This window comes from Phacochoerus africanus, chromosome 12 (assembly GCF_016906955.1).
Source record: "Phacochoerus africanus isolate WHEZ1 chromosome 12, ROS_Pafr_v1, whole genome shotgun sequence".
NCBI classification, from domain to species: Eukaryota; Metazoa; Chordata; class Mammalia; order Artiodactyla; family Suidae; genus Phacochoerus; species Phacochoerus africanus.
In genome coordinates, this window is record NC_062555.1 from 67,883,684 (window position 1) to 67,911,065 (window position 27,382).

Consider the following 27,382-nt stretch of genomic DNA (forward strand, 5'->3'; position numbering starts at 1 on the left):
GCCGTTGGATACTAAGCTCTGCCAGTGAGAATCCCGTGTTCCAAAAAAGGAGCTGGGCACAGTCGCTCTGAACCCAAAGCAAGAAACTCTTAATTCTCTGATGAATCTCCTTTCTTGTAGAAGGTGGAGTTGACAAGCACTTTAAAATCCAGGTGTCATCAACTCAGAGTCCCTGGTCACTCTCGACCCTAGGGAGCCTCTGTAATTGTAAATAAAATTGTTTGTCAATGAATATACATTTTTATTCTCCTGGGATAAAGTGTCCATAATTTTAATAAGATCCACAGAGAAATCTAATCTAAGTCATACATACAGGAAACACTTTTGTTTTAGCCTCCACCCTTGGTTTGAATGGCTCCTCTCTCCTCTCATGGCTCCCTGTTGCCCAGGGAACAAGTCAAGGTCACTAGTTGTCCCTTTGACTACCCTTCAGCACTTATCTCCCCATCTCCAGGCTCTTCTTCACTTCCACAACATTCTGGGCTGCCCCAATGTAATGAGAACAGCATGGACTTCAAGGTTTGTTTTTCCATTATAGATGCGCTGTAAAGCATTCCTGAAAATCCTTCCTATTCACTTCTTATGAGCTGTACTCTTTTAACGATTCTTCAAGCTTATTGTATTTTAAAATCCCCCAGTTTGGAACAAGTACTTTTAAATTTGTTACCTGGAAATTTTTCCAGCTCTCTAACTAATCTTTGTCAGTTTCTTTTGTTGGTTTCCTCTCATCTCTTGAACCTTTCAACTTCTTAGTACTCCAAAGTTCAGTCCTCAGGCATCTTTTCTTTTCTATCTGTAGTTTTTCCTGTCCATGTCTCCTCTAGATCCGTGGTTTTAAGCACCTTCTGTTTCATGGTGAACATTAAAATTAGACTTCCAGCCCATATCTCTACCCTAAACTTCAGGGTTAAAATCCCATTGCCTATTGATATTGTCTCTTAGATGTCCAGTAAACACGTTAAACTTAATCCTAGTTGTTTCGGTATAAGGTAGCTCTATTCTTCTGGTTGTTCTGGCCAGACACTTTGGAGGTATTGATGATTCTCTCTCTCTCACCCAGATTCAGTCAATAAATCTTGGTGGCTCTACCTTCAAAATACATCCGCAGTGTGACCAGTCTTCACCATTTCCACCACTAATAGGCTGGCTCAGACTTCTGTTGTTTCTTGCCTGACTTATTTCGGTAAGGAGACTGCTTCCAATCCTGTCCTTTTCAGGTTAGTTTCAGCAGAGCAGCCGAAGTGGCCTACTGTAAAACAGATCACAGTATTCCTCTGTTAAAAACACCTCAGTGACTTGTCATCATTCTCATCATTTAAAAGCCAACATTTGATTTGGCCTGATCCTTACTTCTCAGAAATCTCCACCTGCTACTCTCCCCTTCACTCACAATTTTAGCAACTTTTTAAAAGGATAAAAGTGGGGCAAACAGTTTTATGCTTTTTAAATATGCTCTTTTAAAAATCGACTGTGCCAATGTCAATATTGAAGAAGGTTTGATGACAGAATACACTTCCATGCCTTCCATGGTCACACCTTATTTAACAAGCATTTCCATAAAATGCCCTTCCTTCTCTATCCTGGTCAACTGCGGAGGTGGATTAGAGATGATAAGTGCCTCCAAGGTAGAAAGAATTATGATGGTAGGATTTCTGGCAATAGTTCATTCTTGTTGTGCATGTCACTATTAGCATTTGACTCTTGAGGGTAACCCAGCCATGTATGTTGTGGACACTTTCATATAAATGGAATCTACCTATCATAAATGGAATAAAACAGACCCACCTCACTTCTATATCATATGAAGCACGTCTTAGCTTGTATTGGCTTGGGCTGCTGGAATAAAAACACCAACTAAGTAGGTTATAAACAACGGAAGATTATTTCTCAGGCTCAGAGGCTGGGAGTTCAATATTGGAATGCCAGTGTGGTTGAGTTTTCCTGAGGACCCTCTTCCAGGTTGCAAACCGCGACCTTCTCTTTGCATCATCACGTGGTGAAAAGCTCTCTTGTGACCCTTTTAAGGGCCCTAATCCCATTCATGAGGGCCCCATCCTCATGACCTCATCTAATCCTAATTTTCTCCTAAAGGTCACACCTTCTAATACCATCACATGATAGGGAGTGATATTCGTCACATGATGAATTTTGGGGGGAAACAAACTTTCAGTTTAACAGAGGATCACATTAGAGATTAACTTCTGATACTGTGCACTAGTAATCTTGTAGTAACATGTTTATTTTGTGACTACTTAGCATTAAAGTTAAAATAAAACATTTTTGGTGTTGTCTTTAGACAAGAGGCACAGTGATGTAGTAACTGGAGACCTTTGCTTAGGGTCAGGCAATCTGGGTTGAGCCCAGCTGCAGTATACTACGTGGCCTCAGTAAGTGACCTTGCCCTTCGCAACATCAATATCCTCATCAGTTCCTTGTTATAAAATCAAAAGAGAAAACGCACATAATAATGCTTTGTAACCTATAATTAATTATGCACATGCTAGGCATAATTGAATCAATTTTTTCTATGTCTCCTTAAAATAAAAGCCAAATAGTTTTAAGGGTACTGATTACATATCAAATTGAATTTTAATCATTAGTTATAGTATTTTAGACAACATATTTTGAGTACTTTCATTTCATGAACTTAATCATCCACAAGAAGATCCTACATTCAAATCCCTTAATTACTGGCCTGGAAACAATTTTCAAACAGGAAAATGATTAAGTATAGTATGTCTTGCTTTTGGTGAATCAAAGCTGACGACTTGATAATGAATAATTTCCTTTTATCCACTTACAAGTTATCTATTCCATAATTCATTGTACATTATTTGCCTGAAATTGACATAAAGCTTATCAGTTTGTCTTTTTTTCTTGTAAAATTTTGTTAGCCGATTTCTAGCTTTTTAGTACTTTTTACATTGCCCATTTTTTCTTAAAGATTACTTTGCAAATTCATTTGTAAGTTTTTAAAATGTGCTAAATTTTGTTAAAAGGAAAGCATTTTTATTATTTGAGATTTTAACCTAGTAGTAATAAAGAGTAGGCTAACAACTACTACAAATAATCCCCAAATCCCAGTGGCTTAATATAATCAATATGTATTTCTCACACATGCAAATTCTAATGTGAATGCTTCCAGGTAGGCAACTCTGTTGGGGTCTTTCCAGCAAAAGGTGACTTGGGGATCCAACTTCTTCCATCCAGTGGTTCTTTGGAGTTCTTGATATCTCAAAGTTTCTCTTGGGTTCTTTGCCTCTAACTCATGGTCAAGAGAATAAAGGAAAGGCAAACCCAGAATCATACAGAAGATTTTTGGGGTCCAGACTCAGACCCTTGCATGCAGCACTTTCACCATCTTGAATTGCTCGGAACTACGTGTGTGGCTGGGAAATGCTGTCTGTCTTGATGTCAGGAGCAACAATGAAATAGTCATACACACTTAGCATTGTCTCAGCTAAAAATGTCTTTCTTGTAAAAGTTGTTTCTGCCTCTTCAGATTACATACCTATTATCTTCCGATGGAGAAAAAAGCAAAAATGGAAATAAAATAATTGTACTTTTGCAAACTTCTTACAGTTCTTCCCTCAGTCAGCATGTTTTAAAATAACTGCTTTGGGTTGACCTTTTCACATTTTCAAGTTTCATTTTATTCTGAGTGTTGTCCTTTCTGATTCAGTTCTTACAGGGTTTTGCCTTTTTATCCAAGGGTGGGTGTCCATCTGTCTTCCGTATGTGTAGTCTTGAAAACTGGGTTCTCTCTGCAGCCACAGGGGTTCTTGCACATGTGCTTTAATCTTTGCTTCCTCTTGCCTGTCACCACAGAGACATTCTCAAGATCATGCTCACTTCCACATTTCAAACTGCCATGCGCTTGAGTTCAGAATCTAGCATGCAGTTGCAAGTGCTTTGTTTTGCTTTACCTTCTGCAACATGTCCTTCCTGGTCCTGACAGGTTTTGCGGTTTCTTGGCTATAAATTACATGACCATTAGCTGTAAAAGCACAAACACACTATGTGTCACACCGTCTCTCCACCCAGCAGCTCTCTCCTCGCACACGGGGTAGGCAGGACTCCCCGTTCCCGAGAAGGTCAGCACTGCCCTCTCTGATGCCTCACTGCTGGAAACTTCTGCAGACCTGCTCCATCCTTGATGGGGATAAAAGCAAGTCTCTTGTAAACTCATAGTCCTTTTATATGCTCGCTTGTGTCTATCCCCCAGGTTGCCTCACAAGCTACTGAGACTTCAAAGTTAGAGGCAGCCTTCCAGCAATGCAATTAAATAGAATGTGTTTCATTGAGGTTGAAAAGTTGCCCCTAGTAAGCAATGCATCATCACCCTCCATATATATTTGTAAGATGCTTTGATGCCCTTTCCTTAGAGGAAAGTTATAAATAAAGAGAACTTTTTCCCCCTGTAATCTTTGAAAAGCAAAACAGCATTGGTTGAAAGTGTTCTATGCCTTTACAAAAATAAAATAAATACATGGAGTTGACAGTTGTAAAATTTTAATGACTGATTTTTAAATTGAGCTCTTACTCAGAAGTGGAGCAACAGTACTGAAATTTCTGTTCTTTTGTTTTCCCAGGTGTTAGCAATCCCTCCCGGCTTAACTGGCTCTGTGTTTACTCCAGCCTTTGGATCATTAATAATGGCAGTAAATAAAAACCCAACCTAGGAAGCTAGTTCTTTAATCTGACAGGTACTCAAGCAGCAGTCACGCCTCAAAATGAAGAAATACCCTCAGCCAGAACTCCCGAAACTTCCCATCTAATAACTGAGCTACTTAGCGAAAATATTCATTTTTCTTTAGATGCTTGGGAAGAGTCTTGGCAAAGAAGCCCATAGTCCCCACCCCTTGCAGCTTTGGGCAGTGCCACTCACCCTTCCTCTGCTGCTATCATACCTCAGGTGGAACTTGCCTGAAAAAGACAGCACTGAAACCTGTTTTCTGATTGCTGTTTGGTCTTTAGCATAGGGAACTCATTTCACCTTTATCTAGTTTTAACCTCTGTTTAACAGAGACATGTATTTTAGAAAAAAATAGAAAAATTAGGTAATTTTAAAAAATCACTCAGAATTCCATCATCCAGAAAAAAACTAAGGTCATTGATTTAGCATGTATGATAATAAAATTTTTCTGCTCATGTGATTTCAAATACATTTTACAAATGAATTATTTACCCCAATGAGAATAATCTATATTTTTTCTGTTTTTATTAAGAAACAAAAGACTGGTGATTATCATAGCCGAATCAACATCAGTTACCTCGTTAAGAGATAGAGCATCACCAATACCATTTAATCAATGTGTAGGCTTCTTCCTGACCCTATCCCCCACATCACCAAGGAATTTTGCATTTCTTTTTTCCTTGCTCTGTTGTTTTCTTTATGACCACTAAAAAATATATATGTATGTGTATATATATATATATACACACACACACACATATATACATACATATATATATATCCACAAAATATATTAATTCACTTTGTTTATATTTAAACTTCGTGAAGACGATGCTGTAGACTAAATTGTGTCCCCAAAGTCATATACCAAAGTCCTACCCCCCGCCCCCCCCCAGTGTGACTCTAGGTAGAGTGTCTTTGGGAGATAGTTAAGATAAAATGAGGTTGTAAAATTAGGTCCTTAATCCAGTAGGACAGTGGCCTTAGAAGAGGGAAAACTCTCTCTGCCATGTGAGGACACAGCACATGCATATAGCAGTCTGTTTATAAGTCAGGAAGAGTGTCTTTAGCAGAAGCCCATATAGCTGGCACCTTGATCTTGGACTTCCAACCTCCAGAATTTTGAGAAGACAAATTCTGTTGTTTAGACTAGTTTGTGGGATTTTGTTATGGCAAGCTGAGCTGACTAAGACCAATGATGTGACCTTTTATAAAGAGTTAGCTATAGGCTGCTTCTCCATTCAACATTGTGACTCTAAAGTCATGCATATATCCTGGAGCTGTGGCTCAGTATTAATGCCTACGCAGAATTCTGTTTCTTAGCTATATCACAGTTTATTTATCACATACTGTTTTGGTACATTTCGGTCATTTGCAGTTTTCTGCCAGTATAAATATTTTATAAATGTCCCTGTTAATCCACATCTTTACTGACACTTGATATTGTCAAACTTTGATTCTGGCAGTCTAGTGGGAGTGAAATGGCATCTCATGGTCATCTTCATTTGCATTTTTCAGATTACCAGGAGGCTGATACTTTATCTCAGTTTATTGATCACTTCCACTTCTTTTTCAAGAAATGTGTACTTAAGTATTTTATCATTTTTCTACTAGCTTTTTTATCTCCTATCGCTTACTGTGGTTTACTAAACGTTCTGGTTAGTTGTTAGTATTGTGAGAGCAAAGTATTTTCCACCAGTTTGCAACTTCCTTTTTATGCTCTGACATCTTTGAACAAAAGATTTAATTTTTCTTTTTGTCTTTTTGTCTTTTTGCCATTTCTTGGTCCACTCCTGCGGCATATGGAGGTTCCCAGGCTAGGGGTCCAATCAGAGCTGCAGCCACCGGCCTATGCCAGAGCCACAGCAACGTGGGGATCCGAGCCGCGTCTGCAACCTACACCACAGCTCACAGCAACTCCAGATCCTTAACCCACTGAACAAGGGCAGGGACCAAACCCCCAACCTCCTGGTTCCTAGTCGGATTCATTAACCACTGAGCCACGACGGACTCTCCAAACAAAAGATTTTAAAATTTTGTGGAATTAAACCTATCAATATATCCTTTATAGTTTCTTATTTTGTATTATGCTTTAAAAATACTGTATACTGTACAATATAGTATAATAATATATATATAATATATAATAATATATATAGTATAATATATTTTATGATGTCAGATAGAGAATACATTTCCCCCCAGTGGAAAATTATTTTTCCTCAAACCATATATTGTATAGTTCATATTTTCCCTATTAATCTATAATGCCATCCCTGCCATATGCCTTATCTATCTATCTATCTATCTATCTATCTATCTATCTATCTATCTACCTCTTTCTGTGTTCTGTGTTGTTTCAGTATCTAATTTTTTGTCTTTTTCTTGATAGCATTGCCCTTAAAATGATACAACTTTAAAATAAGCCTTGATAGTAAATAGCACAATTTTCCGTTGTTAGGTATCTAGGCTATTTTTGGTTCTTTGCTCTTCCATCTGCATTTTGGAATCAGTTTGTCAAAACTGAGGAGGCGGGGGTTGTAGTGAAGCCATAGGTAGATTTGTACAATGTATTTTAGCAAGGGAAGCCAAGATGCAGACAACCATGAGTACACTGACACTATTTTTAGAAAATAAAGATCCCTACAGGTGTACATGTACGTGTTGGAGGACTTTTCTAGAGCTACTGCCTGACAAGTCATAAAATTTCCTCATCTCAGTATGGGATTTTTCAAGTTTCTCCATTTCCTCAATTCAGGAAAGTTCCCCTTGGGTCGTGGTGAGCCACCTTATCAAAGACAGTAAAAGCTATATGGCAGCTTTTTGTTTTGGTCTGGTTTTTCTTAAAACTTCTAGCCAAACAAAGAAATTCTAAGCAATACTTTCTGTAGCAGGGAACAAAATCTCAGTGGAAAGAGCCTTCTTTTCCGGACCCAAGCCCAATGGCAGCCTTCACTCCTCCATAAGATATTAATAAGGACTACAAAGATATCTCCATTTATTTCCCCTGACAATAACCACTTTCTGAGGGTGCTAAATTTCTGCTTGCACATAATAAATGTTCAACAAATATTTACTGAAGTAAGATGACTTTATACAAAGGATAGCAGACATTCCTTAGAAAATCTCTGGCGTGTGGATGAATTTATTCTGCATGCACTCAATAAATGCTCAGTAAATATTTATTGAAATAAAGAAGAAAGTAGCCTTGCTTTATGCAATCTATAAGAGATACTGCTTAAAATTTAAATGTGCAGTATATGGATATCTTACATAGTTTCAATATTAATAAAGATTGTAGCAGTTTTTCCTTTTCTTGTCATTTCTTGCAGTTTTTGTGAGAGGGAAAATGAATACCTGCTCACATACCATCATCTTTCATCAAAATCACTCATCTGTGTACTACACTGAACTCCTCAAGACTGATACACCCTTCATGTGAAAATGTAACAAGTGTAACAAAAGTCTTACTTGTTTACTTTTTTTTTTTTGTGCTTCCACATTTCCTACATTAGTAAGTAACCTTCCTTCAACTCTGAAGTTGTAGAACTATTTTTGGAAATTTAAGATAATTATCATTCAGATTATTTTCTAATGCCTTCCATGACCTCATAAAGGGCTAATCTGGGCTCATGAATAGCCGCCTCACCCCCACCCCACACACCACCCTCTAAAAGCAATAGCCAGTAGAGCCTTTGTGAATATGAACTCATTGAGTAGCAGATAGAAGAGCTTTGCTGTCAATCTGACAATGTTGGCTAGAAACTAATCTTAACCAATGCGTTTTGAGGAAATTTTAATTATGTTCAATTTGGTGATGAGCGAAGTAATTGAAATTAGAGTTGTCTGTGACTTTAAATGACAGTTACTTCCTCTGTGTTACTATATGATTGTTATAAGTTATTATTTTCTACATTGTTGAGTATCATTGCAGATCTTCTATGGGTGGAGCAAAGGGATACATAGTTTTAACAATCTCCTTTGGATCTTAAGCTCACTAAAGTTTGAGGAACTTTGCTCAACTCTGTATAAAACCGAGTTGAAGACATAATAATTACTAAATAGTTGAATAGAAATATATGAGCAGTCTTCTTAATTTTTATTTATAATGCTGAGTATGTGAATAGAAAAAATTTGAATATTACAGAAATAATTTCTTAAACATCCATTGATATTTTGCACTTGTTTTCCTATAATCCAATTTTTATGGCTGAATATATGGTTTTTCCATGTTTAATGATCTATTTTTGAAAGGAAACAGATATGAAATAGTTAACAATATGATTTTAACTTCAGAAGAATCACAGAATCTCGGACAATCCAGTAACTTTTATCAAATGTTATCTGAATTATAGTTCTTTTTTTATTACTCAAATGAATTTATCACATCTGTAGTTGTGTAATGATCATCACAATCCAATTTCACAGGATTTCCATCCCACAACCCAAGCACATCCCCCCACCCCCCAAACTGTCTCCTCCAGAGACCTAACTTTTTCATTGTCTGTGAGTCAGCATCTGTTCTGCAAAAAAGTTCAGTCTGTCCTTTTTTCAGATTCCACATGTCAGTGAAAGCATTTGATGTTGGTGTCTTATTGTAGGGCTGACTTCACTTAGCATGATAATTTCTAGGTCCATCCATGTTGCTAAAAATGCTGGTATTTCATTCATTTTAATGTCTGAGTAATATTCCATTGTGTATATGTACCACATCTTCTTTATCCAGTCCTTTGTCAATGGACATTTACTTGCTCACATACCATCATCTTTCATCAAAATCACTCATCTGTGTACTACACTGAACTCCTCAAGACTGATACACCCTTCATGTGAAAATGTAACAAGTGTAACAAAAGTCTTACTTGTTTACTTTTTTTTTTTGTGCTTCCACATTTCCTACATTAGTAAGTAACCTTCCTTTTAAGTTTGATTAGGTCCCATTTGTTTATTTTTAGGTTGTTTCCATGTCTTGGCTATTGCAAATAGTGCTGCCCTGAACATCAGAGTACATGTGTCTCTGCGAGTCATGGTTTTCTCCGGATAGATGCCCAGGAGTGGGATTGCTGGATCAAATGGGAGTTCTATGTTTACTTTTCTGAGGAATCTCCATACTGCTTTCCACAGTGGTTGCACCAATTTACAATCCCACCAACAGTGTTCCTTTTTCTCCACACCCTCTCCAGCACTTATTGTTTGTAGACTTTTTGATGATGACCATTCTGGCTGGTGTAAGGTGGTACCTCAGAGTGGTTTTGATTTGCATGTCTCTAATAATGAGTGATGCTGAACATCTTTTCATGTGTTTTTTGGCCATCTGTATGTCTTCTTTGGAGTACTGTCTGTTTAGATCTTCTGCCCCTTTTTTGATGGGGTTGTTTGTTTTCTTGGTATGGAGCTGCAAAAGTTGTTTATAAATTTTGGATATTAATCCCTTGTCAGTCAATTCATTTGCAAAGATCTTCTCCCATTCTGTGGGTTGTCTTTTCATTTTGTTTAGGGTTTCCTTTGCTGTGCAGAAACTTTTAAGTTTGATTAGGTCCCATTTGTTTATTTTTGTATTTATTGTCCATAGTCTTAAGAGGTGATCTGAGAAGATGTTGTTGTTGCTTCTGTCAGATAGTGTTTGGCCTATGTTTTCCTCCAAGAGTTTTATAGTGTCTGGTCTTATATTAGGTCTTTAATCCATTTGGAGTTGATTTTTGTTTATGGTGTTAGGGAATGTTCTAATTTCATTCTTTTCTATGTGGCTGTCCAGTTTTCCCAGCACCACTTATTGAACAAGCTGTCCTTTCTCCATTGTATATTCTTGCCTCCTTTGTCATAGATTAGTTGGCTGTAGGTTTAATTCTGGGCTTTCTCTCCTGTTCCACTGATCTATATTTCTGTCTTTGTGGCAGTACCATATGGTTTTGATGATTGTTGCTTTGTAGGATAGTCTGAAGTCCAGGAGCCTGATTCCTGCAGCTCCATTTTTCTTTTTCAAGATGTCTTTGGCTAGTCTGGGTCTTTCGTGCTTCCAAACAAACTTTAACATATTTCATTCAAGTTCTGTGAAAAATGTCCTCAGTAATTTGAGAGAGATTGCATTGAATCTGGATATTGCCTTAGGTAGTATAGTCATTTTGATAATATTAACTCTTCCAATCCATGAGCATGGTATATCTTTCCATCTATTTGTGTCGTCTTCGATTTCTTTCATCACTGTCTTATAGTTTTCAGAGTTCAGGTCTTTTGTTTCTTTAGGTAGGTTTACTCCTAGGTATTTTATCCTTTTGGATGCGATGGTAAATGGGATTGTTTCTCTAACTTCTCTTTCTGATCTTTCATTGTTAGCATATAGAAATTCCATTGATTTCTGTGTATTAATTTTGTATCCTGTGACTTTGCCAAATTCGTGGATGAGCTCTAACAGTTTTCTGTTAGAGTCTTTAGGATTCTCTAGGTATAGTATCATGTCATCTGCAAATAGTGATAGTTTTACTTCTTCCTTTCCAATTTGGATTCCTTTTATTTCTTTTACTTCTCTGATCGCTATAGCTAGGACTTCCAAAACTATGTTGAAGGGTAGTGGCAAGAGTGAATATCCTTGTCTTATTTCTGTTCTCAGTGGGAATTCTTTCAGCTTTTCACCATTGAGAATGATGTTAGCTGTGGGTTTGTCATATATGGCCTTTATCATGTTGAGGTAGGTTCCCATTATGCCCACTTTCTGAAGGGTTTTTATCAGAAATGGGTTTTGGATTTTGTCAAAGGCTTTTTCTGCATCTATTGAGAGGATCATATGGTTTTTATTCTTCAGTTTGTTAATGTGGTGTATCACACTGACAGATTTGCAGATATTGAAGAACTCTTGCATCCTTGGGAGAAATACCACTTGATCATGATGTACAATCCTTTTAATGTATTGTTGGATGTGGTTTGCTGGTTTTTTGTTGAGGATTTTTGCATCGATGTTCATCAGTGAAATTGGCCTCTAGTTTTCTTTTTTTGTGATATCTTTGTCTGGTTTTGGTATCAGGGTGATGGTGGCCTCATAGAATGAGTTTGGGAGTATCCCTTCCTCTGCAACTTTTTGAAATAGTTTCAGAAGGATAGGTGTTAGCTCTTCTCTAAATGTTTGATAGAATTCACCTGTGAAGCAATCTGGTCCTGGACTTTTGTTTGTTGGAAGTTTTTTAATCACAGTTTCAATTTTACTTCTTGTGATGGGTTCATTCATCTTTTCTATTTCATCTTGGTTTAGTCTTGGAAGATGGTACTTTTCTAGAAATTGTCCATTTCTTCTAGGTTTTCCATTTTATTGGTGTATAGTTGTGTATAGTAGTCTCTTATGATCCTTTGTATTTCTGTGATTTCCGTTGTTACTTCTCCTTTTTCATTTCTAATTTTATTAATTTGCATCCTCTATCTTTTTTGCTTGATAAGTCTGGCTAAGGGTTTATCAATTTTGTTGATCTTTTCAGAGAACCAGCTTTGAAAACCTATGGGATGCAGCAAAAACTGCTCTAAGAGGAAAGTTTATAGCAATACCAGCCCACTTCAGGAAACAAGAAAAAGCTCAAATAAACAAGCTAACTTTACATCTAAAGCAGCTCAAGAGAGAATAACAGACAAGACCTAAAGTTAGTAGAAGGAAAGAAATCGTAAACATCAATGAAACGAAAAGCTGAATTATATATAGTTCTTTTTAATTATCTGTTTAATTATATCTTCTTTCCAAATACTTTGCTTATTCTCTCTAGCAACCTTCAAAATTTACTTGATGACCATTCTTATTTTACTGAAATCTTGAATTTTAAAACATTAATTTAAGTACAGTTAATTTACAGTTTTGTGTTGTTTTGTATGTATAACAAAGTGGTTCAGCTATGTATATTACTTTTCCAATTCTTTTCCATTATAGGTTATTATGAGATATTGAGTATAGTCCTCTGAGCTACACAGTAGGTCCTTGTTTATTTTTTTATATAGCAGTGTTTATCTGCTAATCTCAAATTCCTAATTCATCTCCATAACCCCAAAGCTTATCCCCAAACTATAAGTTTGTTTTCTGTGTCTGTGAGTCTCTTTTTGTAAATAAGTTCATTTGTGTCATTTTTTTTTAGATTCCACATAAAATGATATTATACGATATTTGTCTTTTTCTCTCTTACTTCACTCAGGATAACAATCTCTAGGTCCATTCATGTTACTGCAAATGGCATTATTTCATTCATTTTCTGGCTGAGTAATATTCCTTTATATATACATACCACATCTCCTTTATCCATTCATCTGTCCTTGGATGTTTAGATTGCTTCCACATCTTGGCTGTTGTAAATAGTGATGCTGTGAACATTGGGATACATGTATCTTTTTGAATTAGAGTTTTCTCCAGATGGATGCCCAGGAGTAGGATTGCTGGATCATATGATAACTCTATTTTCTATTGTGGTCACACCAGTTTACATTCCAACCAACAGTGTAGGAGGGTTCCTTTTTCTCCACACCCTATCCAACATTTATTTTTTTATAGGCTTTTTAATGATGGCCCTTCTGACTAGTTTGAGGTGATAGTTTTGATTTGCTTGTGCCTGTTAGCCACCTGTATGTCTTCTTTGGAGAAATGTCTATTTAGGTTTTCTGCCAATTTTTCAATTTGGTTGTTTGAGTGTTTTTGATGTTAAGCTGATTGAACTATTTGTTTATTCAGGGAATAAATCACTTGTTACTCCTGTTATTTGCAGATATTTTCTACCAGTCCACAGGTTGCCTTTTTGTTTTGTTTGTAGTTTCCTTTGCTGTGAAAAAGCTTTTAAGTTTAATTAGGTCCCATTTTTTTATTCTTTTTAGGGCTGTAGCTGTGGCATATGGAAGTTCCCAGGCCAGGGGTCAAATTGGAGCTGCAGCTAAGGCCTATGCCACAGCCTCAGAAACACCAGACCTGAGCTGCATCTGCAACATAGGCTGCAGTTTGTGACAATGATGGATCCTTAACCCACTGAGCAGGTCAGGGATTGGACCCACATCCTCACAGAGATAATGTCAGGTCCTTAACCTGCTGAGTCACAATAGGAACTCCCCATTTGTTTATTTTTGTTTTTATTTCTGTTACTCTAGGAGATGGATCTAGACAAATATTATTGTGATTTATGTCAGAGTGTTCTGCCTATGTTTTCAAGGAACTTTATAATATCCAGTCTTACACTTAGGTCTTTAATCCATTTTGAGTTTATTTTGTGTATGGTGTTAGATAATATTCTAATTTCATTCTTTTACATGTAGCTGTCCAGTTTTCCCAGCATCACTTATTGAGGACTTCATCTTTTCTCCATTGTATATTCTTGCCCCCATTTGCTATAGATTAATTGACCATAAGCGTGTAGGTTTATTTCTGGACTTTCTATCCTGTAACACTGATGTATATGTATGGTTCTCTGCCAGTACCATACTGTTTTGATTACTGTAGCTTTGCAGTATAATCTGAAGTCAGGGAGTTTGATTCTTCCAGCTCCATTATTTTCTCTCAAGATTGTTTTGGCTATTTGTTTTGTTTTGTTTTGTTTCCATGAAAACCTAAAAAAAATTGCTGTAGTTTTGTGAAAAATCCCATTGGTAATTTAATAGGGATTGCATTAAATCTGTAGATTATCTTGGGTAGTAAAGTCATTTTAACAATAGTGATTCCTCCAGTCCAAGGACATGATATATCTATCCATCTGTTTGTATTTTCTTCAAATTCTTTCATCAGCATCTTATGGTTTTTGGAGTAGGATCATTTGCCACCGTAGGTTTAATGCTATCATGATTCTGAAGAAATTTAATTGTAAATGTAAAGGTCTAAAATATCATTAATACATTTGTCAAATATAGATTAGGCATAAAGCCAGATATATTTTGATATATTTAGAATATCCAAAGCGAGGACAATATATATATGTATTAGCCATAGTTAATATATGTGTATGTACACTTTCATGACATATAGAACTGTTAAGCTCAGGAGATCAAGAATATTACAACATCCAGAATATTAATCAAAATAGGAGAAAATTATAATAGTTTTTCCAACATCAGAGTATGTATTGAACACATACTGTGTTTCCTTTCCAGAGGGAGAGACTGAAAATAAATTTGTATTTTAAAAATACAGTGTGGTAAGTATTGCAATGGAAATTGGCAAATAGAGAAGTCAAAGTGATGATGGGGCATGAATGAAACTAAATTTCATATGTCTAAACTCATTTCAAGACTAACATTGATCTCTGAATTCATGAGGGCAGCAATAGTGGGTAAGACTGTGTAAGTGGAAAAATGGTGATTCAGGTCAAGCAAGTCTGTTAACTCCTCAAGTTATTTTTTTTTTCTAATTTTGAACATAACATTTTTAAAAAAACATCCACAGTAACAACTCACCTACTCATCCTCCCTAGCAAACTGAACAGAATTGAGTGTGAATAGGTCAGAAAGTGTCCAGTGGGACCTCTTAGTCAGTTAAAGAAAACTGGTAAAAATTATTTTGTCCCCTGAAGGTAGTTTTTGTCATGATTCCCAGTAATTGAAATTTTCTATGGTTGTTAAGGAATCATTAAAAAGCCGTTTCTTCATCAATTAGAATCTTGCTGCCAGATTGTATGACATTTCGTGAACCCGGTTTAATTTGTTATACATTGTTCCAGGAGGTGAGATGAGATTACAGGGACTTGTGTGTTAGTTGAGAGATGTATTTCACACTGACTTCTCATGGTCCCTTTCTAGTAATTCACATATAATGGCATGATCTTGATTAGTTAATCTTTCCACATCAGCATTTTCAGTTGGTACTTCATGAAATTTTCACTACAATTAAAAATGCAATTAAAATGGATTATCTAAATCAAAGTCAGTCTTTAATTACTGCACACTATCTAGATCCTTATTTCAAGATAGAACAGATAAAATTCTAACAATTGCAGTGCTAATGCCTTCATTATTAAAAACATAATAATACGAGCCTTTTGAGGTTCGTCTCATTTCCTATCAGTTCTCTTTTTAGGTCGTCATGAAGAAGTTTGCTTCTTTTAACAAGCCTTTGCCTACTTAGTCCAGGGCAGGTTTTATATACTTCTCCTAAAAAAAATTAATTTATGCAAAGTTCATCTAATTAATCCAGGTCCTTTCATGTAAAAGGAATGGGTGTCTCAGTTGAACTTATCCTGGTTCTTTTTCACTTCTACATTTTTTTGCCATTAATTAGGTATGGCAGGAAAAAAAGTAATAAAATTATGGGGGGAAAAAAGGAAATACTTGGTAATTCTGCTTGCTAGCACATCAAATCTTGAACTGTTTCCTAAACCTTGTCAATTTCCATGCATCAACACGCTAGCATATTTTGCCTTCTAAGTGTCTCAGTAGTGTTAGTATTGGGTAGTGCATTGAAAGCTAATGGACGTAAAAGTCAGAGGGCCCCAGTGTCAATGTCCATGTTATGTAATAGTGGGAAAGTTCCCTAGGTTGTGTGAGTCTCTTTTTCCTCGTCTGTAATATGAGCATGATAAAAGTACATACAAAATGAAGAAACAATTTATATTAAGTTCCTGTTGCACAGTAGGTACTCAACAAAGAGCAACTATTTTAATATATTTAAGTATTTTCCATGTTACTACACAACCTGTCAGACTATCAAGATGGCATCTTAACCTAGGAGTCTATAAATGTGATACAGTCAAACTTAATTGGTGACCTCTGAACTTGGATGTGTTCGTGTTTTTCCAGCCTCTCATATTTGTATATACAGTAGTGTTTACCTCCTATTTTAAAGCATCTAGCCAATATCTGATATTACCTATATGTAATCTGGAAATGTCATTATGAACCACCTGACATGATATGGCATTACAAAAGTCTTTAATAAAAGCTAAGCCAATATAGCATTTATCTTCTGGCAACTTAAACTCAAGCAAAATGTTGATACTGTTGAGTTATTAAGGGATCAAAATAAATAGTCAACAAATTGGTTAAGTATTATTGCCTTTAATAAAGACTGAATTCTTTTAAAGAGCAGAGAAATAATTTCTAGAGCTGCATTTCAGTGGAAATACCAACTCTTCCATGACACAGTGAAGGCTAGCTTAAAATATAGAAATTCTGAAACATCCTGTTATACTAAAGGCAAAAATGTAGTAACCTGTGGGTAGCATGAGTGAAAAACTAAGTGAAAAAGGTATAAGCTACCATAAAGACCTTGGAGGGAATTAGTCTGTTTCTGCGTAGTTTTGTGAATGACATGGCGATCAAAGGCAAGAATATTGATGTGGCAAAGACTAAGCTAGACATGGGGAAGAAAATATTGACAGTGAAGCTGAAAATAATTATTAGGATTCATCAGTGCTGAAACTATTCAGTTTATAAAATTATCGCCTTGATTGGCCTGAGTTTAAGCCAGTGAATATATGGCTAGTTTTCTCTAGATTGAGTAGCTAATATTTGTCTTCTTCACATGGCAATTTTCTATAGTCAGCTTCAACTTGAGTTAAAGAAATAAGTTCATAATCATTATCATTCTTTTTAACTAACTTTTTTTTTGCTCCTTTTTGTCTTTTTAGGGCTGCACCGGCGGCATATGGAGTTTCCCAGGCTAGGGGTCGAATCTGAGCCCGTAGCTGCCGTCCTACACCACAGCCACAGCAATGCGGGATCCGAGGCCCACTGAGCAAGGACAAAGATCGAACCCACATCCTCATGGATTCTAGTGGGGTTCATTAACCACTGAGCCATGACAGGAACTCCTATTGTTCTTTTATTGTGGAAAAAATAGAGATTCTCTGAGAATCACTGCCTTTTATATCATGATGAGGCTTAAATAAAAATAAACAGCTTTTTCAAAATGTCTTCCAGATTGACATTTTAGTGCTCATGCTTTCATTGGAAATTAAATATTCTAAGGATCCAATAGCCAGGTATATTTTATAATGTCACTAAATGCCGTATAAATACCAAGTTCAATGTTGTACCTTTTCAGTTCACAGAGGAAGTCCAGGGGCAGTCTTCTTTTGCTAGAAAGAATAGTAAATAATCAACAGATGACACAGGGCATTTGAGCATATGGGTAACATGTGGTATCTAAAAATTTTTAAAAGATTACTTTAAAAATTTTTAGTACCATTGATGAAGAAAAACTTTACAAAACAATTTCTCCTAGTTTTACTTAAATCAATTTGAAAGAAAAGCCATTTAATAAATGAGAAAAATGTGTGAATGGTAAGTGGTTAATCCATAAATTTCTGATCACTAATTTAATTCTAGGATAATTAATCTAAGAGTAGTAATGTACTGCTTATGTAAGAGGAGATGTACTCTGATGTTTTAAAATGAAAACAAAATTGTGTCCTTTCTGGAATGACCCAAATATTTTTTAATGATTTTTATTTTTTCCATTATAGTTGGTTTACGTATTCTGTCAACTTTCCACTGTACAACAAAGTGACCCAGTCTCACACACACACACACACACACACACACACACACACACACACACACACACATATATTTATGTATACATTATTTTTCTTACATTATCCTCCATCGAATTCCATCACAAGTAACTAAATATAGTTCCCAGTGCTATACAGCAGGATCTCATTGCTTGTCCTCTCCAAATGCAATAGTTTGCATCCATTAACCCCAAATGCTGATCGTTTTTTCCCTCTGGTTAGCTTTAGTGGCCTGATTTTGTTTTGTTCTGAGGTGAAATGTACCTTAGGTCAATGTTTGTGGAAGAATATTATTTGATAAAATTGTTCTTTCTAGATAGGAATATTTTTCCATTAGTAGGATTTTCTGTGCAAAAAAGTTGCATGGTCAAACGCAGTCAAACACTTTCAGTAAATTATAGTTTTATTAAAAGTAGTATGAATTTTTTGGTTTTGTTTTTTTTTTTTTTGTCTTTTTGCCATTTCTTGGGCTGCTCCCCCAGCATATGGAGGTTCCCAGGCTAGGGGTTGAATCGGAGCTGTAGCCACTGGCCTACGCCAGAGCCACAGCAACGTGGGATCCGAGCCGCGTCTGCAACCTACACCACAGCTCACGGCAATGCCGGATCCTTAACCCACTGAGCGAGGCCAGGGATCGAACCTGCAACCTCATGGTTCCCAATCGGATTCGTTAGCCACGATGGGAACTCCAAAAGTAGTATGCGTTTTAATGAAGACTTTTTGGAGACGTCAGTAGGCTAAGAGGGACTGTGAATCCTTCCCAAACCTGTTATTTTATTATACTTTATTAGCATGAAATGACATGGCATATTAAAGTAGAGTTGATTTACGACGTTGCTTCAGTTTCCACTGTATGGCAAAGCGACCCAGCCCCCTGCCTGCCCCACACACATTCTTACTCATGGTCCTTTTCATCAAGCACATGTAGCTGTCTCGTTGAAAAATGTGCCCATGCATTCATATTAGAGTATGTCTAATAGAATAGAATGCATGCATGGTTTTCAAAATTCTAAACGTGGTCCAGGGGCAGGCCTGTTGGTGAATTTTGGGGTGGGGACAGGGCAGTCTTAATGCAACTTGTGAATTTACCCTTGTCTTTTACAAATGCCAAAGACTGGCTTTATCTGGATACATAGTAGACTGTCTAATCATAATTTGGAAATAGGTGCCTGGGAGCTAAACTTACCCTAAGCTTTTCAGTTTTACTGCTGTTCCTCACACGTAGGAAATCAGAGACTCAACCTCAGATGCTATATTTTACTAGTGAAAACAAGGTCTTTCCTTTGCCTCCCAAACAGCTGTACGTCACAGCTCATCACCATGTCTGCAATTCTGTTTTAAATATGTGCCTGAGGTTACATGATGCATGTTTTATCTAGATTGAATCTAGAAAGAGAAATTTTATTCCTCTTATTAGTATCTTTCTGATAACAAAAACCTTTGTTTCAAATTTTCTGTATCTCCATGAAAGTTTTTTTTTTTGGCTGCAGTTATGAAATATGAAATCTGATAGCTCAGATCAGATGGAACTTTGGCAGAGATATAAACCACAGAGTTATATGCCTAAATCAATGCACCCCAAAGAGGGAGAGTGTGTGAAAGGTCATGTGGTTGTACAAGCATAGATCTCCCACAGTTCGTGTGCTTGAGTCAAAAAAAAAAAAAAATCTGAATGTTGCACAACAGAGTCAGTGGAATAATTTGTTTTGTTCTGGCCAACTATGCTATTGGTCCATTATTGCTGTTATTTTCTTACTCTCATAGATTAGGAGTGAGTGTGAAGTTATTCCTACCCAGTTATTATTCAGGATTCAGTTTTTAGGCTTATGTTAATTATCAGGTAAAAAGAAACATTTCTAGTACAATAAACACATGATATTTTCCTCCATCCTGAGTTTCAGCTGAACTGGTTGGCACTATTCAGATCAAGGTCAATTTCAATTTGGGGATTAACAGACCATCTCCATCAGCCTCATCTTTAAATGAGGCAAACACTCTCCTTGCTTTATTCTCCATCTACAGAAGCTTTGGTGTATTTTTAAAGACATCATTATTCATATGTCCAAATATAGCATTGAATGAAAATATTTTTTACTCAGCATTACTGGCTTTGTTTGTTTGTTTGTTTGTTTTTTAGGTAAAGTACAAAATCCCTTAAAATGTCTATTATATTTCATATAATTTACTGTTTAACATAGTGACTGAAATCAAAGAGTATGTGGACTTGTCAGTTTCCCCCATTTGAAATCCTGGGTGTAAAATCATATAGTATGAGATGCAATGGAAAATGCAAAATTATGGTTGAGCATTTAAGAGAACAGATAATGGGGAGAATTCTAAAATAACTCTTTATTATTCCACATTAAGTCCTAAGTAAAAGTGAGCCTCACTTTAAATGTAGCCATGAAAATTATATAGAAATTGAATTTTGAGGAGTTTCCGTCGTGGCGCAGTGGTTAACGAATCCGACTAGGAACCATGAGGTTGCGGGTTCGATCCCTGCCCTTGCTCAGTGGGTTAACGATCCGGGGTTGCCGTGAGCTGGGGTGTAGGTTGCAGACGCGGCTCGGATCCTGCGTTGCTGTGGCTCTGGCGTAGGCCGGTGGCTACAGCTCCGATTAGACCCCTAGCCTGGGAACCTCCATATGCCGCGGGAGCGGCCCAAAGAAATAGCAAAAAGACAAAAAAAAAAAAAAAGAAAGAAATTGAATTTTGAGAAAAACAATATTTAATTAAAAAAATAAAAATTCATTGTTTTTTTTGGAGTTCCTGTTATGGCTCAGTAGTTAAGAATTCAACTAGTATCCATGAGGATGCAGGCTCCATCCCTGGCCTCACTCACTGTGTTAAGTATCTGGTGATGCAGCAAGCCGCAGCACTGGTTGCAGATGTGGCTTGCATCTGGCATTTCTGTGGCCGTGATTTGGGCTATAGCTGCAGCTCCAATTCTACCCCTAGCCAGGGAACTTCCGTATGCCTCAGGTGTGGCCCTAAAAAGAAAAAAAAAAAAAATCAGTGTTTTAAAGGTCCATCCAAAGGTCCAATACCTTTGTAAAGAAATATGCATCCCTTCCTTTATTGGTTTTAGGTAAAGTTTTACAATTCCAGTTTGCTCTTGTGACGTGTATCTAGATTCTGGACCCTCTTCTCTCCTTGGACTGCACTTCAGTCTAGGGAATCTCAGCAAATCCCATGGATTTCAATAGCATTGTCCTGTTTTTGATGTCCAGAATTAATCTCCCTCAATTCTACCAAGATCAACCGCGTGTACCTCTTGTACATGGGAAGGCCCAATAGTCCTTATACATCTGACGTGCTGCAATGGGGTTTCTGTACTGTTAATGGAATGACATCCTCTTGACCTGGTTGCTCAAGTAAAACCTGGGAGATAATGTTGATTTCTCCTTTTGTCCCTTATTTACTTCTCTTCCCCAATCCTTCCATCCACTTTCTTTTTTCTTTATTTTTTTTTATTTTTTATTTTTTTTTGTCTCTTTGCCCGCACCTGCGGCATATGGAGGTTCCCCGGCTAGGGGTCTAATCGGAGCTGTAGCCACCGGCCTACGCCAGAGCCACAGCAACGCGGGATCCGAGCCGCGTCTGTAACCTACACCACAGCTCACCGCGACGCCGGATCGTTACCCCACTGAGCAAGTGCAGGGACCGAACCCGCGACCTCATGGTTCCTAGTCAGATTCGTTAACCACTGAGCTATGACAGGAACTCCATCATCCACTTTCAAGTTTACTAGAAAAATATATCCAAAAACCAAGTTTCTTCTCCACTGAGTCTAACTCTAGTCAAAAATCATTATTGCCATCCCTTTTGAACTAGTGCAGCAACTTCCTGGATGGCTGGTCTGCTTAATGTTCCTATTATTTTCCTACAGTATAGTCTTCACTGAGCAGCAAAAATATACTTCTTGAAATAGAGAAAAATCATATCGCTCCACTGTTAAAATGGGAAGAAAAAGACTTACATATTGATAAAATGCAGTCAATAAAGAGGAAAATAGAGACACTATGTTAAAACTTTGGTTATCACCACTGAATCTGTCTAAATGTCCATTGGAATTATTTTAGAAAACACTGTATAAATACTCCCACCTTGACAAACTAAATGTATGGGTGGTAGATAGATATAGGCATGGTTGAGCTAGAGAGTTGAGCTAGAAATATCTAAATAATATTATAGAAGGGAAGAGAAAGCCAGAGAGAATTATTGTAGAAGGGAAAATTTGCCATTTTTTTCATAGCAAAGTTTCATTTGAGATTATTGAATTATCATATACCACTTTTCACAACAGGAAACTTACAGAGATGGCACATTTCAGAGCAGGGAGAAGAAAACTATAGGATGATTCTAAAGCATTTTGTTGTGCCAAAACATAAAAAAAATGCTCAAATAAAAACTAAACAAAACAACAAGTCAGTCTAAAAGGGCTCCTATTGGTCAAATCTAGGAAATTTGAGTATAAACGTGACAATAAGTTGTGAACTGTTTAGTAAAATCAGAACCCAAGAGCCCAAGCTGATAATAAGTAGACAAACACAGGTACACATATACATATACACATGCACCAAATAAGAGAGACAAAAGAGTTATCTTCTATGATACAATGCCAGCTAACAAACATAGAATAAATAAGAGAACATTGTTGTTTTGAAATCATTATAATAATAATTGACCCATACTGCATATACAAAAATCGGCTATGTATTAGGAGAATGTAGGTCATTTTCAATTTGCAAAACAAGTAGGAAAATCACATTCAGCAATTTCTGATCCAAATGCAATAATAAATCTAAAAATTAGTGATAGTATTAGAAATGTAAGAGGAATAAAAAGAAGGGGAAATGACACCAGGATACAAAGGGAGGGAGGGAAGGAAAGAAAAGCGAAGAAAAAAGGAAGGAAGAAAGATAAATGAGAGAATGAAGAAAAGAATAAAAGAAGAAATGAAGGATGGAAGGGAAGGAGGGAGGATTCCATCTGGATTTATTTATAGTGTGTTCACTTATCGGGTCATAATTTTAGCAATAAAATGTAGAAAATTTACCTCCCTGTATATCTTCTTACCCTACACTGTTTTTGATAGAATTGCCTTAGATATTTTTCTACATTTAGAACCAGATCACTGTTATAATTTTTACTTCAGTAGTTAAATATTATTTAGAAAACCGAAGGGAGGTTTGTTGTGTTTATCCATAATTTGCTTACTATGTTCTTTTCTCCCTTCCTGAGGTCCCAAGACTCTATTTTTTTATTATTATTTTTTTTTCTGTTTAGGGAACTAGCTTTCGCCATTCTAGGCTAAGTTTCTGGTAATGCTTTATCTTATTTTTTCCTTCATCTGAGAAAGCCTTGATCTCACATTCATTCCTGAAGGATAGCATTGGGGAATATAGGATTCTTACTTGGCCCTTCCTTTCAATACTTGAAAAATGTTACATCACTTTCCTGTGGTCTCCATGGTTTCTCACGAGAAATTCACTGTCATTTAAATTGTTTTTCCTTCATAGATAAGATACTGTTTCTCTTGCCACTTAGAAGAGTTTTTTCTTTGTAGTTTGAAAAATCTTTGACTGTGATGTTTCTTGTGGTGGATTTCTTTGAGTTTATCTTGTTTAGGGTTTGCTCAACGTCTTCTTAAATATCTGGTCTTGTGTCTCTTGCCAAAAAGTGAGAAATTTTCAGCTGTTATTCTTCAAGTGTGTTTTCGTCCTTGCCCTTTATCCTCTCTTTCCAGGGCTCCAGTAGATCTTTTGTTACATGTAGTCCCACAGGACCCGGAGGATTTCTCAAATCTTTTCAGCCTATTTTCTCTCTGTTGTTTATTTTGGTAATTTTTCTTATTCTATCTTCTGGTTGACTCATTTTTTCCTCTTCCCCTTGAACCTGCTGCTGAACCCTTCTCTTGAGTGTTTTATTTTGTTTATTGTATTTGACAAAATTTCTCTTTAGTTGTTTATTCTTTCAGTTCACTGCAAAAACATCCTGTTTCTTTTCTGAAATGATCTTTTGTTTCAAATATGTTTGCAGTTGCTCATTGAAGCATTTTTATGATTGCTGCTTTAACATCTTTTGCAGATAATTCTAACATCTCTGTCATTTTATATTGGCACCTATTGCTTGTCTTCTTTGACTCCATTTGAAACCTCCTTGGTTCTTAGAGTTCCTGTTGTGGCTCAGTGGTAATGAACCTCACTAGTATCCATGAGAACATGGGTTCCATCCCTGGCCCTGCTCAGTGGGTAAAGGATGCCGCATTGCCATGAACTGTGGTATAGGTCACAGACATGGCTTGGATCTGGAATTGCTGTGGCTGTGGCTGGCAGCTATAGCTCCAATTTGACCCCTAGACTGGAAACTTCCATATGCCGTGGGTGTGGCCCTAAAAATAAAGAAGAAAAAAGAAATAAATCTCTTTGGCTCTTGGTATGATGCGTAACTTTTGATTGAAATCTGAGGACTTTGCGTGTTATGTAATGAGGGTCCAGAATTTATTGAAGCCTTCAGCTTCTGCTGTTTCCTTTGACATCTCTTCATCTAGGTGAGGAAGGGGCCTGCGTACTTACTAGCAGCCATGGTATAAATCCAGTCTGGGTTGACACTTCATAAACTGCTGGGCAGAGTAGGCTGTCAGGCCTCCACTAAAACCCTTCTGTTTGATAGAAGTGTATTTCTACTTTGCCCTACACAGGACTCCACTGACTTAATGTAGGGGATTATTACCACATTTTAGAGATAAAAGATGCAGATCCCTATTTGTCATTCTCTGACTACACCCCAGCAAGTGACTTAGGGTTACTCATTACATTCTGGCCAGGGTGGACTTCTAGGCTTCCTACTCAGTGTCTGCTCTTGGGGTAGGGGGAGGGTTTTTTCCCTATGGTGTTTGTCTGGAGTAGAGCAGTTATTGTCTAAAAGTTTTTCTCTTGCTAGGCCACCCTATTGCTAGTCCTGTGGATATAGAGAGAATTTTGTTGGAGAATTTTCACCTGTAGCTGTTGGTATTTTAGGTTTCTGGCTTCTTTGTCTTTTTTTTTTTTTTTTGTCTTTCTGCCTTTTCTAGAGCCACTCCCATGGATATGGAGGTTCCCAGACTAGGGGTCTAATCGGAGCTGTAGCCACTGGTCTACACCACAGCCACAGCAACACAGGATCCAAGCCACGTCTGTGACCTACACCACAGCTCATGGCAACACCAGATTCTGAACCCACTGAGCAAGGCCAGGGATCGAACCCACAACCTCATGGTTCCTAGTCGGATTTGTCATCCACTGCGCCACGTCGGGAACTCCCTTCGTTATTTTTAAGGCAAAAGAAAACCCAGGAAATTTATCACTACATTATTCTTTATACCTTAAGCCCTTAGCCAATCTTCCTTCTTTTCTCTACCTTTCAGAGTATTCTTATGTTCATTTTACATATAAAGTCCAGATATTTTCATGTTACCTAATGAAAGGAATAGGGAAAAATATACTTACTCCATTTTCCTAGAAACAGAGTATCATACTCTTTCAAAAAGCTGAGTATATAAATATCTACTTACCTGATAAGAGGATGATGATAGCAAGAATTATTTTTAAAATAACACTTACTTTGTTGACTCATATTTCAAAATACTTCTATACCTCCCAATAGAAATACTTCAACTCACAGAAAAACTTTAAGATTTATGTAGTCTAATTTCATAGCATTATTTCTGAAAATTTGTTTGGCTCCTTTTAGTAATGATGATATGATTCTCTATATTCATTCTTTCATTCATTCAATTTATTTATGTATTACTATTCTAGGTGCCTGAAATAAACCAATGAAACAGTTATTCCTACATCCAAGGGCTTACATTTGGCAAGAGGTGGTTGAGGATACATATAGAACAGACAATAAAAAATAAAGCTGGAGTTCCCGTCGTGGCGCAGTGGTTAACGAATCCAACTAGGAACCATGAGGTTGCAGGTTCGGTCCCTGCCCTTGCTCAGTGGGTTAACAATCTGGCCTTGCCGTGAGCTGTGGTGCAGGTTGCAGACGTGGCTCGGATCCCGCGTTGCTGTGGCTCTGGTGTAGGCTGGTGGCTATGGCTCCGATTGGACCCCTAGCCTGGGAACCTACATATGCCGCGGGAGCGGCCCAAAGAAATAGCAAAAAGACAAAAATAAATAAATAAATAAAGCTAATAGGTCTGTTTCAGGCCATGTTAGTAGATAATAGACAATGGAATTCTTCCTATCTACCTATGTATCTATCTATCTGTGTGTGTGTGTGTGTGTGTGTGTGTGTGTGTGAATGTATTAGGGAGAATCCATAAGAGGGATAGATGGTGATTTTAAAAATGGAGTCACAGTAGAATTTTTTGAGCATGTGAGCTTTGAATGATGAGTTGAAGGAAAAGAGAGTTAACCACAGAGACTGAGGAAAGAACATTTATACAAAGGGACAGCCAGTGCAAACATCCTGAGGCAAGAATCTGCCTCTGGTTGAGACCAAGAAGGAAGACTAGTGTGTGTAGAGCACGGTGTACAAAGCGTGCTTAGAGTTCAGTGTATGAGGCGGATGATGGAGAATGAGGACTTAAACATTAGGCTTTAAGCAATGTCGAAGTGATTTTTCCTTTTACGCTAGAATTGGAAACTACTGCAGTGCTCTGAGCATGGGACTGACAGCAACTGTTCTCCCTGCTCACAGCCCCATTCTGGCTGGATTGTTGAGGAAACACTGTGGTCTATCCAATAGTGATGAATTAGAGAGTTGTTGCTGAGAAATCCAGGTACAGTGATATAGGCGCTGAAACCAGAGTAATATCAGTGAGCCATGAGAAGTGGTTGTTTTGGATGTATTTTGAGGTTAAAATAAAGAGGACTTTCAGATTGATTGGATGTGCAATGCAAGGGAGAGAGAGAGAGCTGTCAAAGACAATTCCCAGAGTTTGGATTTGAACATCTCAAAGAAAATATGGCCTTCAACTGACACAGAGGTACCTGGGAAAGAGGGTTTATGTACGAAAATCAGGAATTCAGTTTTGGACATGTTAAGTCTTAGACGACTATGAGATGTCCAAGTAAAGATACTGCATAAACTGTCAAATAAGGGAGACAGGAATCTGGGGTCTCAGGGAGGGACGGCAGGGCATTCCAAAATGAAGAAGACCGGAGGAGAAACTGAAGGGGATGACCAGAGAGTCAGGAGGAAAAACCAGGTGCATGTAGCAACCTGGACCCACACAAAGAAA